Below are 15,725 nucleotides of genomic sequence, written 5' to 3' on the forward strand. Positions count from 1 at the left end.
AGAAGACTCTTGAGAGTCCCTTGGACTGCAAGGAGTTCCAACCAGTCCATTCTGAAGGAGATCAGCCCTGGAATTTCTTTGGAAGGAATGATGCTAAAGCTGAAACTCCAGTACTTTGCCACCTCATGCGAATAGTTGACTCATTGAAAAAGACTCTGACGCTGGGAGGGATTGGGGACAAGAGGAGAAGGGGACGACAGAGGATGAGATGCCTGGATGGCATCACTGACTCGATGATGTGAGTCTGGGTGAACTCCGGGAGTTAGTGATGGACAGGGAGGCCTGGCATGCTGAGATTCATGGGGTCGCAAAGAGTCGACTGAACTGAGCTGAATATAAGTAAAAATGATATTAATTGTATGATTTCTTTCAGGAATTGCTTTTTTAATTTGAAGATACAGCACAGTATTTTAAAAGGAGGAATTGGGACACCTTATTCTGAAATAAGGGATAGCTAGCATATTCCCAGTTAGCACTGATGAAGTACATTGTTTTCTATATTTTATCTACCTTAGAAACTGCTAATCTGTGTTCACTGGGTAACATGGACCATTGACAACTTCGGTATAGATATGATCAGACTCAATTACAACTGAAATAATAATTGGTTTTGAGTAGACAAAATAACTTCCATGACATTAGAAAATTTAAGAGTTTTATTATAAAAACCAAATGTAGTTTTATAAGTTCCTTTGTGGCAGGGAAGGATAAATCACATTTTTTTCCTCTTATAACCAGCACAGGGCTAGTAAAGTGCAGCACTGAAGACAGGTTTCCTGTGGGACAATGATTGGGTGATTCAGACAAACTGAAAATCATCTCTTTTTTGGGTTTTGGGGGATTAAGGAAGTTTGTTCCTGCTGAAGTTGTTGAAGGGAAGTGTACTAGAGTAGTTCTAATTTGCTTAAACTCTCACTTATTCAGATGTTGCCTTCACACCTTTCTTGATCATCTCTCCCTCCTTTGATATGCCTTGAACCCTGGATCAGAGAAGACGATGGCACCCACTCCAGTACTCTTGCCTGGAAAATCCCATGGACGGAGGAGCCTGGTAGGCTGTAGTCCATGAGGTCTCGAAGAGTCGGACACGGCTGAGTGACTTCACTTTCATTTTTCACTTTCATGCATTGGAGAAGGAAATGGCAACCCACTCCAGTGTTCTTGCCTGGAAAACCCCAGGGACAGGGGAGCCTGGTGGGCTGCCGTCTATGGGGTCGCACAGAGTCAGGCACGACTGAAGCAACTTAGCAGCAGCAGCACCCTGGATGCTTGGCTAAAGTCAGGTGCTGCTCATATAACTCTATAGTGACTTTGTTGACTTTCATATTGTCCTAAGAGTGCTTTCCTTTTGATCTTCTGTGAACCAAGAGGAGAGGAAATTTAAAAGTATGTGTATTTTTGAAACCTAAGTGATTTAGGTTTCTGTGCCAAGTTCCAAAGACAGTCCTCAATGACCCATCCCAAGATTCATCCCTCTGCATGGTTCCTTCTCACCTTGAACCTGGGTGGGCCGTCTGCAACCAATGGAGTGCAGTAGAACTTACTCTGTATAACTTCCAAGATGAGTGATGCAGGACCTCATGGCTTTGATTTCTTGGAACATTCATTCCTAGACTCTCCTTTTGGAATCCAGGTGCCATTCTGTGGAAAGTCCATGCCACATACAAGCACTCCAATAGTGAAAACTCAATTCCATCATCATTTGGCACTGAGTGAATTATTTGGACATTGAGCTCAATTGAACCTTCAGATGACTTGTCCTCATAGTTGACTTTTGCAACCACATGTGAGTCCCCAAGCAAGGACCACCCAGCTGACCCCAGTTAACCTACAGAGCCACAAGAGACAAAGGTAACATTGTTTTGAGTCACTAGGTTCTGCATAGTTTACTACACACCAATTGATACTGAACAGGGATAATTGCTTATACTTCCTCTCTAAATGGAACTGTTTTCCTGAGTACTTAACATACTGAATTACTTATTTCATTTTCCTCAATAAGGCCATAAGCTTCTTTTTTTTTTTTTAGAATTTTATTTATTTATTTTTGGCTATGCTAGGTCTTTGCTGCATGGGCTTTTCTCTAATTGCAGCAAGCAGGGGCTACTTTCTAGTTGCAGTGTGTGGGTTTCTCAATTTGGTGGCTTTTCTTGTTGCTGAGCACTGACTGTAGGGCATGCAGGCTTCAGTAGTTTCAGCTTCTGGGCTCTAGAGTGCAGGCTCAACAATTGTGGTGCATGGGCTTAGCTGTTCCATGGCATGTGGGATCTACCTCGACCAGGGAGCAAACCTGTGTCTCCTACCTTGGCAGGCAGATTCTTTACTACTGAGCCACCAGGAAAGCCCAGTCATAAGCTTCTGACAGAAGGGACTGGTCCTTATCCAGTCTTTTCAGTTTTAGAACTTAGCTTGTAGCCTGGCATACAGTAGGTACTTGTATGTGTGAATGAGTAATTGGGAGTTGGTTTTATGTCTGAGATTTTGTATTTGAATCAAAATGATCCCTGAAGGAAATAGGAGTTTTCAATTTAACAGACCCAAAATAAAAAATAAATCTGTGTTCTTTAGCTATGATATATGAGGTAAAGATGAGAAAGACTGTACACTCTGTTCCTGAATAAAAGAATATGTAGGTGGCCCCAAGTTGGATAGAGTAATGTACAAAGTACTAAGATGTTATAAAAAGAAACCCATACCTCTGTTATCCTCAACATCCTGGCAAAAGGACGGAGACAGGGAGTGGTCAGTTTATGAGTAACCTGCTTGGTGGCCATATGTTGTATTAGCCTTTCAGTAAGTATTTTGAATTGAATGAACTTGGTTTTATACATCTTAAAACAGTTTTTTAAAAAATTCAAAAGCATTATATCTATATATTGACTCATGCTTGTGTTCAATTGCTCAGTTGTTTCCAACTCTTTTGCAACCTCCTGGACTATAGCCCACCAGTCTCCTCTGTCCTTGGAATTTTCCAGGCAAAAATACTGGAGTGGGTTGCATTCCCTACTCCAGGATATACTGACTAAAAACTCTCTATTTTATCATCACACTTTAAGAAATTGTTCTAAAGTAGAAATATGTGAAAACAGTGGATTTCCAAATGCCAAGGAGAGTGTGTCCTTGAGGTGTATTTTCACTGAAACTAATGTTGTTACCATAGTTACAGATTGCACTGCTCCCTGGGTACGGCTTGTTGGTTTTAACACCATTTTAACATCTATTCAGTATTGTGCTAGAAATGTGATCAATAATGTAATTAATTAAAACTTCATAATTTCAAAAGTATGGACCTGTATGAATTTATTAAAAAATAGAATTGTTTGGAAGAGCTGTAATGTGGATAATGTCAGAAAGAAAAAACAGAGTTTGGAAACTTCTTGACTGCATGTCAGTAATAGTTTGAGTAAAACAGACTTGGGGAAAAGTATTTTTATACAAATAAGGAGTATATATTTTGAACTGTTTAAAATTGGTAAAGGATCTGGCAGATCTGAGATGTTTAAAGGGCAACAAACAGTGAATCAAGTGTGTAAAGTGATAAAGACGTGAGAGAGAACAATGAGATCGAGGAGTTATAATGACTAATTATAGTTCAAAAGGAGGATATGAAAAATGGACATTAAGCCCCATCTAACATTCAGAAAACGAAGATCATGGCATCCGGTCCCATCACTTCATGGCAAATAGATGGGGAAACAGTGTCAGACTTTTTGGGTGGGGGGCTCTAAAATCACTGCAGATGGTGACTGCAGCCATGAAATTAAAAGACGCTTACTCCTTGGAAGCAAAGTTATGACCAACTTAGATAGCATATTCAAAAGCAGAGACATTACTTTGCCAACAAAGGTCCATCTAGTCAAGGCTATGGTTTTTCCTGTGGTCATGTATGGATGTGAGAGTTGGACTGTGAAGAAGGCTGAGCGCCAAAGAATTGATGCCTTTGAACCGTGGTGTTCGAGAAGACTCTTGAGAGTCCCTTGGACTGCAAGGAGATCCAACCAGTTCATTCTGAAGGAGATCAGCCCTGGGCTTTCTTTGGAAGGAATGATGCTAAATCGAAACTCCAGTACTTTAGCCACCTCATGCAAAGAGTTGACTCATTGGAAAAGACTCTGATGCTGGGAGGGATTGGGGGCAGGAGGAGAAGGGGACGACAGAGGATGAGATGGCTGGATAACATCACTGACTCGATGGACATGAGTCTGAGTGAACTCCAGGAGTTGGTGATGGATAGGTAGGCCTGGCGTGCTGCGATTCATGGGGTCACAAAGAGTTGGACACGACTGAGCAACTGAACTGAACTGAACTGAACTTTGTTGATTACAAAGGTTATAACTTTGAATTTGGGACATTTGTTTTGATCTTAAAATTTCAGGTTGTATTTTGAGGGGAAGCATATTGTATGTACTGTTTTTCAAACAGTTTCAACACTTAGCAGACTTGCTTGCAAATATTTATTCCAGTGCTTTTGGTTTTTTTTTTTTTTTTTGAGGTCTAAAATGAGGACAGAACAAGATGTGCAGAATGAGAGCTTGTCTGTGTGACATGATTAATTGGGAGAGCTCAGATGCTTGTAGCCCGGAATATAAATCCTCAGTGATGGTTTACATTTGTGGTGGTTACTCTTCCTGCATATCCATGTGCTTCCCATATTTTCCACCCACTCATGGTTAGGTGGGGTCTTATGACTGATTTTGGATACTGGCCTATGAGCAGAAGTGATGTGGATCACTTCCAAGGCCCAAATCATAGCGACCCTTGAAGCATATATACAAAGGTGTCTGGATCCCAAGTCACTATTTGGAAGGGAGTCTCCACTAAGAAGTGTCAGGTCCACAACAGAGAGGTATGGAAAGAAATAAGGTTGAAATGTCAAACCACACTGTAAAGCAATTAAAAAAAAATCCTATGATAAATAATAATAGAAAAGTATATTTAAAAAAGAATGTAAGTACATTTCAGTTCAGTTCAGTTCAGTTCAGTCGCTCAGTCGGGTCCGACTCTTTTCGACCCCATGAATCCCAGCACACCAGGCCTCCCTGTCCATCACCAACTCCTGGAGTTCACTCAGACTCACGTCCATTGAGTCAGTGATGCCATCCAACCATCTCATCCTCTGTCGTCCCCTTCTCCCTTCTCCTCCTGCCCCCAATCCCTCCCAGCATCAGAGTCTTTTCCAATGAGTCAACTCTTCGCATGAGGTGGCCAAAGTACTGGAGTTTCGATTTAGCATCATTCCTTCCAAAGAAATCCCAGGGCTGACCTCCTTCAGAATGGACTGGTTGGATCTCCTTGCAGTCCAAGGGACTCTCAAGAGTCTTCTCCAACACCACACTTCAAAAGCATCAATTCTTCGGTGCTCAGCCTTCTTCACAGTCCAACTCTCACATCCATACATGGCCACAGGAAAAACCATAGCCTTGACTAGACAGACATTTGTTGGCAAAGTAATGTCTCTGCTTTTGAATATGCTATCTAGGTTGGTCATAACTTTGCTTCCAAGGAGTAAGCGTCTTTTAATTTCATGGCTACAGTCACCATATGCAGTGATTTTGGAGCCTCCAAAAATAAAGTCTGACACTGTTTCCACTGTTTCCCCATCTATTTCCCATGAAGTGATGGGACCGGATGCCATGATCTTCGTTTTCTGAATGTTGAGCTTTAAGTCAACTTTTTCACTCTCCACTTTCACTTTCATCCAGAGGCTTTTGAGTTCCTCTTCACTTTCTGCCATAAGGGTGATGTCATCTGCATATCTGAGGCTATTGATATTTCTCCCGGCAATCTTGATTCCAGCTTGTGTTTCTTCCAGTCCAGCGTTTCTCATGATGTACTCTGCATATAAGTTAAATAAGCAGGGTGACAATATACAGCATTGATGTACTCCTTTTCCTATTTGGAACCAGTCTGTTGTTCCATGTCCAATTCTAACTGTTGCTTCCTGACCTGCATGCAGATTTCTCAAGAGGCAGGTCAGGTGTTCTGGTATTCCCATCTCTTTCAGAATTTTCCACAGTTTATTGTGATCCACACAGTCAAAGGCTTTGGCCTAGTCAATAAAGCAGAAATAGATGTTTTTCTGGAACTCTCTTGCTTTTTTGCATGATCCAGCAGATGTTGGCAATTTGATTTCTGGTTCCTCTGCCTTTTCTAAAACCAGCTTGAACATCAGGAAGTTCACAGTTCACGTATTGCTGAAGCCTGGCTTGGAGAATTTTGAGCATTACTTTACTAGCATGTGAGATGAATGCAATTGTGCAGTAGTTTGAGCATTCTTTTGCATTGCCTTTCTTTGGGATTGGAATGAAAACTACTTTTTCCAGTCCTGTGGCCACTGCTGAGTTTTCCACATTTGCTGGCATATTGAGTGCAGCACTTTCACAGCATCATCTTTCAGGATTTGAAATAGCTCAACTGGAATTCCATCACCTCCACTAGCTTTGTTTGTAGTGATGCTTTCTAAGGCCCACTTGACTTCACATTCCAGGATGTCTGGCTCTAGGTTAGTGATCACACCATCGTGATTATCTGGGTCGTGAAGATATTTTTTTACAGTTCTCCTGTGTATTCTTGCCATCTCTTCTTAATGTCTTCTGCTTCTGTTAGGTCCATACCATTTCTGTCCTTTATTGAGCCCATCTTTGCATGAAATGTTCCCTTGGTATCTCTAATTTTCTTGTAGAGATCTCTAGTCTTTCCCATTCTGTTGTTTTCCTCTATTTCTTTGCATTGATCTCTGAGAAAGGCTTTCTTATTTCTTCTTGCTATTGTTTGGAACTCTGCATTCAGATCACTTTGTTGTATAACAGGGATTAACAACATTGTAAATCAACTATACTTCAATTTTAAAAAAAAAAAAACCCACTTAGTTTTCTAGGCTTGCAAGATGGCTTATTTTTACCTAATATACTAATCATATGTTTAAGGAAAAGATATATATTTGAAGAAGATAGATTTAGTTATGTATTGATTTTAAAATAATTAAAACCTAGCATTATTTTAGGGTTTGGGGATTTAATTTGTATCATCTAACAATAGAATATGATCATGGCCACTCTGAGAGATAGTGACCGACAGGGAAGCCTGGTATGCTGCAGTCCCTGGCGTTGTAGGGTTGGACATGACTTGGTGTCTATGATGGGCTCTTAACAACAAACGATAGAAACTCCAGATTGGAGTGGTCTTAAAAGCTAGGTAGTTCAGTCTCTTTCCTGTTATCACCCTAGGCAAATAAATCCCTTTCAAGTTTCCCTGGTTGATGATCATCCAGAATGTACTTGAAAACTTCATTTAGGGATTGTTTATTAGGTGTCTCTTATATGCCTGTGCCTGATACAATATAATATCATGGAATCTGATATTATAGATTTGATTTAGATTTATAGATACAGTTTACCACCCTTGCATTGGAATCTGCTGATGGCCAAGTTATTGAATCTTGACACAGACACAGCAAAGCATTTTCTTAATGGTGCTGAACTGTCTCTTGTAACTTCTCCTTAAAGTGTATTTTTGTACATTTGAAAATTATGTGGAAAAAAATGAATGCCTTTTAATTTGGGCTTCTCTTTCACATATTTAATAGCAGTAATCACAACTGTTTTCTCTTACCTTTCCACCCTCTATTATCTTTTCCACACTTAACATGTTGCATTTTTACCTAATCCTTTGTATTGGAAGACGAAAATAACCAATTTCTCCTGAGGGCATACTAGGTTCAAAGAGTCGACCAATGCTAAGTTGGTCAAGTTAGATTTGGTGCAACCACATAAAGAGACATCTCACGAGTATAGACAACTTTGATTCCAAACAGTAGTCTGAGTTCCCTCAGTCTTTTGCTTCATCACTTCCAAAAGCACAGTCTCAGTTTGAGAAATTTCAAGAAGCTTCAAGATGTTATCTCAGGTTATTCGTACAATGGGAAATAAAAGGTCACATAGTCTAGCCTCCTTCCCATGTCCAGGATAGATCACTAGACCTCTGCTTGAGGGTTTGCAGATTGCTCATCCATGGCTGAAAAGATCTTGTTGTTTAGTCACTAAGTCGTGTCCGACGCTTTGAGGTCCCGTGGACTGTACCCTGCTAGGCCTCTCTGTCCATGGGATTTCCTAGGTGGGAATACTGGAGTGGGTTGCTGTTTCCTCCTCCAGGGGATCTTCCCAACTGAGGGATAGAACCTGCATCTCCTGCACTGGCAGGCGGATTCTTTACCATTGAGCCATCTGGGAAGCCTAAAGATCTTGTTGGCAAAATGCTTTTCCTTCTATTGTGCTGTCAACTGTCCTCATAACTTCTTCCTATTTGCTCTTGGTCTGCTTGCTAAAGGAACACAGACTAAGTGGAATGCTCTTTCTATGTGTTCGCAGTGCAAATGGATTGTAGTTTTCCTAAATGCTTTCCAAGATAAGCATTTCAGGTTTTTCACAATCATCTCAGCATCTGTCATCTCTGATTCCCTTCTCTCTCCTTTGTCAACATTACACTTCACAGTGTATCAGTGGAAACCTGAATCTGATTGCCCCTTTGGTCTGGTCCCTGTATTTCTAGATAGAAAGCCTAAGATTTTATCATCTTTGATGGGGGTCATACCACAATGATTTAAAAGAAAACACCAGATTACTGTTTTTCAACTTAGGCTGCACATTAAAATTACCTGGGGCAGCATCTAAAAAATGCTGATACTAATATCTTAACTCAGACCAAAAAAACTAGAATCTCTAGGGGTAAGGTCCAAGTAGAGGTATTTTTTTTTTTTTAAGTGCTTCAGTGATTTTGAATGTATACTAATGACTTTTATCTTAAATGAAGAGTTATACAGTTTTTTATTTGAATGCAAATTTTCTCTGTATCAGTCTAATCATCTTTAATAATAGGAGTCCTAGAATTTCCAAGTGCAATTTTGTGAGGTCAATCTTCAACAATCTTCCACAAAGATAGAACATTAAAATTATTAAACTGTTCATAAAATGTTTAGAAAAGTTTAAAAAGGAATTTTAAATAGTATAAAGATTAATTTCAGTTTAATATTTCTTATATTGTTGGTTTATGCATAAGATCCTCATGCATGTGCTGTACAATTACGGTATGTAGAAGCATCCTACCACCATATTATGAATAAACTTGTATGATCATTCTTGGCAAATGACACAGCCAGTAATCAAGGGATACAAGAATGTTTTTCCAAATTTAAGATCCTTCCAAATAAAACAAGCATTAATCCTATGCTAGTTAGCTTGGTTTTAAGGCATGTCCAAATTAAACTACTTTTTATTCCTTTAACTTTTGATATCTTTCAGCTGTTAAAAGGAATATTTAGAAAGTTTGGCAGTGGAAACCTTTGAGTCTGACACATCTGAAATTAATCAGTGTTGAGTAAGCATTAAGAGGAACAATTGCAGTTATTTAAATTTGCATCTCTGGGTCATTTGGCAAAGATATTTTTTTTATCAAAATTGTTAAGATTGCCCGAGTATTGCAAGGTAGTGAATTACAGTTTTGTAAAATCCATGTTATTGGCCCTTTATTTAAAAGGTCAGGAGCAACCCCCATTATTCTTGGAATATTGAGTATATTGTTGATAGTAATCATGATATACAGCTTTGAAGTCACTAGTTCTTAAGCTAAGGTATCATGCATTGATGTTCATAATCTCACACCCATTTAAAATGAATTGGGGATAGTCCAGAGGAATACTGTTAATACCAATAAAATGAAGGTACAAGAGATGAGGAAACATTTAGAGGAAGTGCTGAGAAGTTTATTGCAATTGCTCATAAAACTATGAACAGTTTTTATAGCCAATACAAAAGAAGAAAGAATACATTATTGATACAAAGTTCTCTTTATGTTGCCACAAAGGCATTTTTCACTCCCCAGGTACTTAAATACTTTTCCATTTCTGTATGAATTAGATCTTCACCTAGAGATTCAGTCTTTTTCTTTTAATTAATGTATTTGTTATAATTGGAGGCTAATTACCTTACAATACTGTGGTGGTTTTTGCCATACACTGAAATGAATCAGCCACGGGTTTGCTTTCCATGCCATGCCTTCTCTTCAGTCATGTCTGACTCTTTGTGACCCCATGGACTATAACCCTCCAGGCTCCTCTGTCCATGGGATTTTCCCAGGCAAAAATACTGGAATGGGTTGATATTTCCTTCTCAAGTGTATCTTCCCAACCTAGGGATCAAATCTTCCTCTCCTGCCTGGCATACAGGTTAGGATTCAGGTTGTCTGGCTATAAAGTCTTACTAGAATTTTTGACCTCATGAGGTTGGTGGCCCTAATTCCTGCTTTGTTCAAGGGGTCAACTATACATTAATTTTTTAAATTGTGATAATAATTTTTAGTGTTTTAAATAACATTTTGTTCCTTTCAATTATCCTTCCTGCTTCTACACTCTCTGCCATATTTCTCTTCCTAAAGGTTCCAAGCATATTTCTTTATCCTTCAGTTGAGGTAAAGCAGTATGACTTTCTTTAGCAAAAGAATAATATGGAAGTGGTGATGTGGCAGTTCCAAGAGTCCTTTTATGTTTCCACTTGCCCTTCCATCTTTGCCATTGGGGAAACATGCTGGGGTGAGACTACTGGGCCTCACTGTTTATCATCTATTCTACATCCACGATTCAACCAACCACAGATTGAGTTCTACGCTAGTACCTATTGAAAAAATATCCATGAATAAGTGAACCCATGGAGTTCACACCAGTGTTGTTCAAGGGTCAACTGTATTACCAAATAACTATTATGACCTATGCAACTAGTTGCTGTTTCATTTATCAAATCATTTCTTTCAATAAGTATTTGAAGGCCCAGAGCAAAAGTATCTAATCTGCCTTTTCTTCTGATTCATCACATAATTGCCACATAATCTCCAGCAAGTCACTTAAGGTTTTTAAACTTTCCTTTTTCTTGATGTACAGTTCTGTAAGAGTTAACATTGATATAAATTCTTGTAACAATCACCATAATCAGGATATGGAATAGAACATTACCTCAAACAATGCTTTTCTTTTACTCCTTTGTATTAGTTAAACTCTTTTGTAATAGTTAAAACCTTTGTAATTGTTCAGTTCAGATCAGTTCAGTCGCTCAGCTGTGTCCGACTTTTTGCAACCCCATGAACTGCAGAACGCCAGGCTTCCCTGTCCATCACCAACTTCTGGAGCTTGCTCAAACTCATATCCATTGAGTTGGTGATGCCATCCAACCAGCTCATTCTCTTCATCCCCTACTCCTCCTGCCTTCAGTCTTTCCCAGCATCAGGGTCTTTTCCAGTGAGTCGGCTCTTCACATCAGGTGGCCAAAGTTTTGGAGCTTCAGCTTCAACATCAGTCCTTCCAATGAATATTCAGGGCTGATTTCCTGTAGGATTGACTGGTGGGATCTCCTTGCAGTCCAAGGGCCTCTCAAGAGTCTTCTCCAACACCACAGTTCAAAAGCATCAATTCTTTGATACTCTGCTTTCTTTAAGGTCCAACTCTCACATCCATACGTGACCACTGGAAAAACCGTAGCTTTGACTAGACAGACCTTTGTCAGCAAAGTAATGTCTCTGCTTTTTAATATGCTGTCTAGATTGGTTATAACTTTTCTTCCAAGGATCAAGCGTCTTTTAATTTCATGGCTGTACTCATTATCTGCCATGATTTAGGAATCCAAGAACATAAAGTCTGTCACTGTTTCCATTGTCTCCCTATCTATTCGCCATGAAGTGATAGGACTGGATGCCATGATCTTAGTTTTTTGAATGTTGAGTTTTAAGCCAGCTTTTTCATTCCTCTTTCACTTGCATCAAGTGGTGCTTTAGTTTCTCTTCGCTTTCTGCCATAAGGGTGGTGTCATCTCCAAGGTCATTGATATTTCTCCTGGCAATCTTGATTTCAGCTTGTGCTTCACCCAGGATGGCATTTCTCATGCACATAAGCTAAATAAGCAGGGTGACAATATACAGCCTTAATGTATGCCTTTCCCAGTTTGGAACCAGCCCATTGTTCCATGTCCAGTTTTAACTGTTGCTTCTTGACCTGCATACAGGTTTCTCAGGAGGCAGGTAAGGTGGTCTGATATTCCCATCTCTCTAAGATCATTTTTTCACTGACCCTGTGAGGTGGGGGGTGAGCCCTAAGGATCTTGCTTCTGGAGCAACCCATTGTGGGGACAGTGGCAGGTGGGGAGTTTGGGGTGGTATACCTGTCAAAGGTAACGCAGGTGTCCTAAGGTGAGCTCTGGGAGGACAGAAAGCTCCCATGGAGCAGAAGGACAAAAGCTCACTTGATCTTGATTTTCAGTATGTAATAGTTAAAACCTCTCCCTTTTCCAGACTGCTGACATCAGCTAATCTGTTCTTCTTCCAAATACATTGTTGTTTTTTTTTTTTTTTTCAGGTTTTCATATTTCTGGACTCATACAGCATGTAACCTTTGGCCATTGACTTCTTTCACTCAGCATAATGTCTCTGGGATTCATCAGTAGTGTTGCATGTTCCTTTTTATTGTATACAGTAGTATACTGATAGTACTTAGTAGTATTTGCAATAGTAACCCATTAATAGAAGAGTGATTACTTTTAAATCCATTGACTTATTGAAGGGCATTTAAGTTATTTTTAGTGTTAAGTGATTATGAATAAAATGTCTATAAGCATTCATGTACATATTTTGTATAACCATAAGTTTGTATCTCTTTAGAATAAATAGCTGAGTGTGATTGCTGAATCATATGAGAAATTTATGATCAGAGAACATGATTGTATAATGACCATCCTTTTAAACATGTTAATGTTTGTACTATGATTCATGATGTAGTCTATCAAGGCGAATGTTCTATGTGCACATGAAAAGAATGAGTGTTCTGCTGTTGTTGAGTGACCTGTTCCATAAATGTCAATTTGTCTGATGGGTTGCTCAATTCTTCTGTATCCTTAGGATTCCTGAGAAAGGAGTGATGGGGAACACATGTACACCCATGGTGGATTCATGTCAATGTATGGCAAAACCAATACAATATTGAAAAGTAATTAGCCTCCAATTAAAATATATAAATTAAACAAAATAAACACACACACACAAAACAACGAAAAAATAAATGTCCTCAAATTTTGAACTCAAAAAAAAAAAAAAAGAAAGGAGTGCTGACATCCAGTAAGGAATGGAATGTTTTTATTGGCATGTCTATCCATTTTTGCTTTAAGGATTTTGAAACTCTGTTGTTAGTTATATATTTAGCATTGTTATATCTTATTAACGTATTGACTCTTTTATCATTAGCAATATCCCACTATATTTCTGGTGAGTTTCTTGGCTCTGAGGTTTATTTTGTCTGATAATACTATATTCTAGTTTTCCTCTGACTAGTGATTATATTACTACCATCCTTTTCCTTTCTCATCTACCAATGTCATTATATTTAAAGTGGAATTCTTATAGACTGTATATATTTGTTACCCTCTTCCCAATCTAACAGCTCTGTCTTTTAACTAGCGTGTGTAAATCATTTTTCTTTAAATTAAATATTGATATGTTTAGAGAGGTCTGCCATTTTATTTTTTGTTTTATTTTGCCCCCTCTATTTTTCATTCCACTGCCTGTGCCTTCTTTGGAGTTATTTGAATATTGTATTACCTTTAATTTTATAAATTGATTTTAATATGTCTTTTTGTATATTTTTCTAATGGTTACTCTAAGTCGTAAATATGCATACTTAAGTTTTCATAGTCTACTTAGAATGAATATTTTACCATTTCTAGTCAACTATAGAAACCTTACCACCGTATCTTCCTTTATAATTTAGTTGTGATATTTATTAAGTCTATGTTCACTGAATAATCCACCAAACAATGTTATAATTTTTACTTTCAACCATTTAAAAACTTAAAGAACCATTTTAAATAACTTCAAGGAAAAATACTGTTTATTTATTCAATGTTTACAATTTGTGTTGCTCTTCTTTTATTCTCAAAAGTCCATATTTCTCTCTAGTATCTTTTCCCTTTCACCTGAAAACTTTTGCAATGCTTGTAATACTCTTTTACAACACTTGTATAGCAGGTTTTCTGGTGATAAATTCTCTTAGTTTTTATTCATTTGAGAATATTTTTATTTCCTTTTAAATTTAAGTTATTTTTATTTAAATTTAAGTTATTTAAATTGTGAATTTAAGTTGTTTTTACTGAGAGAATTAGAAGTTTAAAGTTCTTTTGTTATAGTGCAGTAGCACTATAAGCACTATAATTTTTGTTCCCCTGCCTTCTTTTTGATGATAAATCTACAGTCATTTGAATAGTTATTCTCCTATATGTGAAGCTTTATTTTCCTGTAAATACTTTCAAGATTTTTATCTCTGATTTTCATCAGTTTGATCGTGATATGTATCAACATAGAATTCTTTGAGTTTATCCATTAGGGATTTGCTGAACTTCTTGAATCTGCAAGTTTATATCTTTAGCAAAGTTGAAAAGTTTTTAGGCATTATTTCTTAAAATATATATGTTTTCTGTGCAGTAATCTTTCTCTTTTCTTTCTGAAACCACAAAACACAAATGTTAGACTTTCTGATATTTTCTTCAGGTTCTTCATACTCTGTTCATTTTTATTTCAATTCCTTTCAATTTTCCAACTATCAAATTAAACAATTTTTACTTATCTACATCCAAGTTCATTAACTCCTTCTCTTGTCTTCATTCTACTATTGAGCTCATCTAGTAAATTTTCTTTTATTTGGTGATCGTATTTTTCAGTTTGAAAATTTCCATTTGGCTCTTTTTTATAGCTTCTATTTCTCTGATGAAATTAACCTTTGCATTTGTTTTAAGAATGTTTATTGTTACTTCTTTGAACATTTCATAATAGCTTCTCTAAAGTCTTTGTCAGCTAATTCAACATCTTATTCATATTAGGTTAATGTCTGTTGATTTCCTTTCCCTTGGTAATTTGTCAGACGTTTCTGATTTTTTTATGTGTTGAAAAATTTGAGACTGAATGCTGAATACTTTGATATTAGGCTATGAGGATCTGGGTCTTGATTAAATTCTATGGAGAATACTTTTATGTTGTTGTCACTGTTTTGTTTTAGCAAGCAATTAGCTTAGTTAGGTGCTGGCTGCAATTTCTAATATGCCTTAGGTGGACTTTGGTTCAAATATTAGTATACTTCTCAAAATCTTTGCAATGTTATTCACTTCTCTACTGCATGTGTGCCTCCTGGGGGCCAGTCTGAAGCCTGAGTGTAGTCTACCTCATATTTCCATTCTCAAAGCTGGTTTACTGTTTAGGGTCATATATATTGCTCAGTTCAGGGATAAGTCAAAGGATTCAAATAAAATGTTTTGAGGTCCTTTCCTTGAGCTCCATCTTCTCTATAGTGATTCCCCAGACAGTCTCTCTCCCAAAATCCCTCCTTCTTGGTCCTCTATTGGCTTTTTTGACCTGCATGTGGGTCCCGAGCTTGCTTCTGCTTCTATATGTAAGTGGTGGGAGAACAAAGACAATAAATGGAGATTTTCCTTCATGATCTTTGGACCACATGGTTTCTCTGACTAGAGAGCAGGATTCTCCTCTCTTCAGGTACCCACCTAGCTGCCACTGCCACCACTGCCACAGGGTTGAAGCTTCAGGAGTGGGGCTTGCCGGAAGCAAAACTGAGAGAGATAGGGACTTTCCCCTACTTTCTCTGTCTTCTAGAGGCTACAGTTCCCAACCCTAAGAACAAAAGAAGATGAATT

General features: G+C 38.0%; 1 long non-coding RNA gene across 1 annotated transcript; it reads left to right on the forward strand.

Annotated features, from left to right (window-relative positions):
* The first annotated feature begins 1,189 nt into the window (after positions 1-1,189).
* On the forward strand, positions 1,190-13,022 carry LOC113894134. Its single transcript, XR_003511480.1, has 2 exons — positions 1,190-1,851; positions 12,392-13,022. It is a non-coding gene; the product is annotated as an uncharacterized LOC113894134 (long non-coding RNA).
* Positions 13,023-15,725: the final 2,703 nt, after the last annotated feature.

Source organism: Bos indicus x Bos taurus, chromosome 1 (genome assembly GCF_003369695.1).
Source record: "Bos indicus x Bos taurus breed Angus x Brahman F1 hybrid chromosome 1, Bos_hybrid_MaternalHap_v2.0, whole genome shotgun sequence".
NCBI classification, from domain to species: Eukaryota; Metazoa; Chordata; class Mammalia; order Artiodactyla; family Bovidae; genus Bos; species Bos indicus x Bos taurus.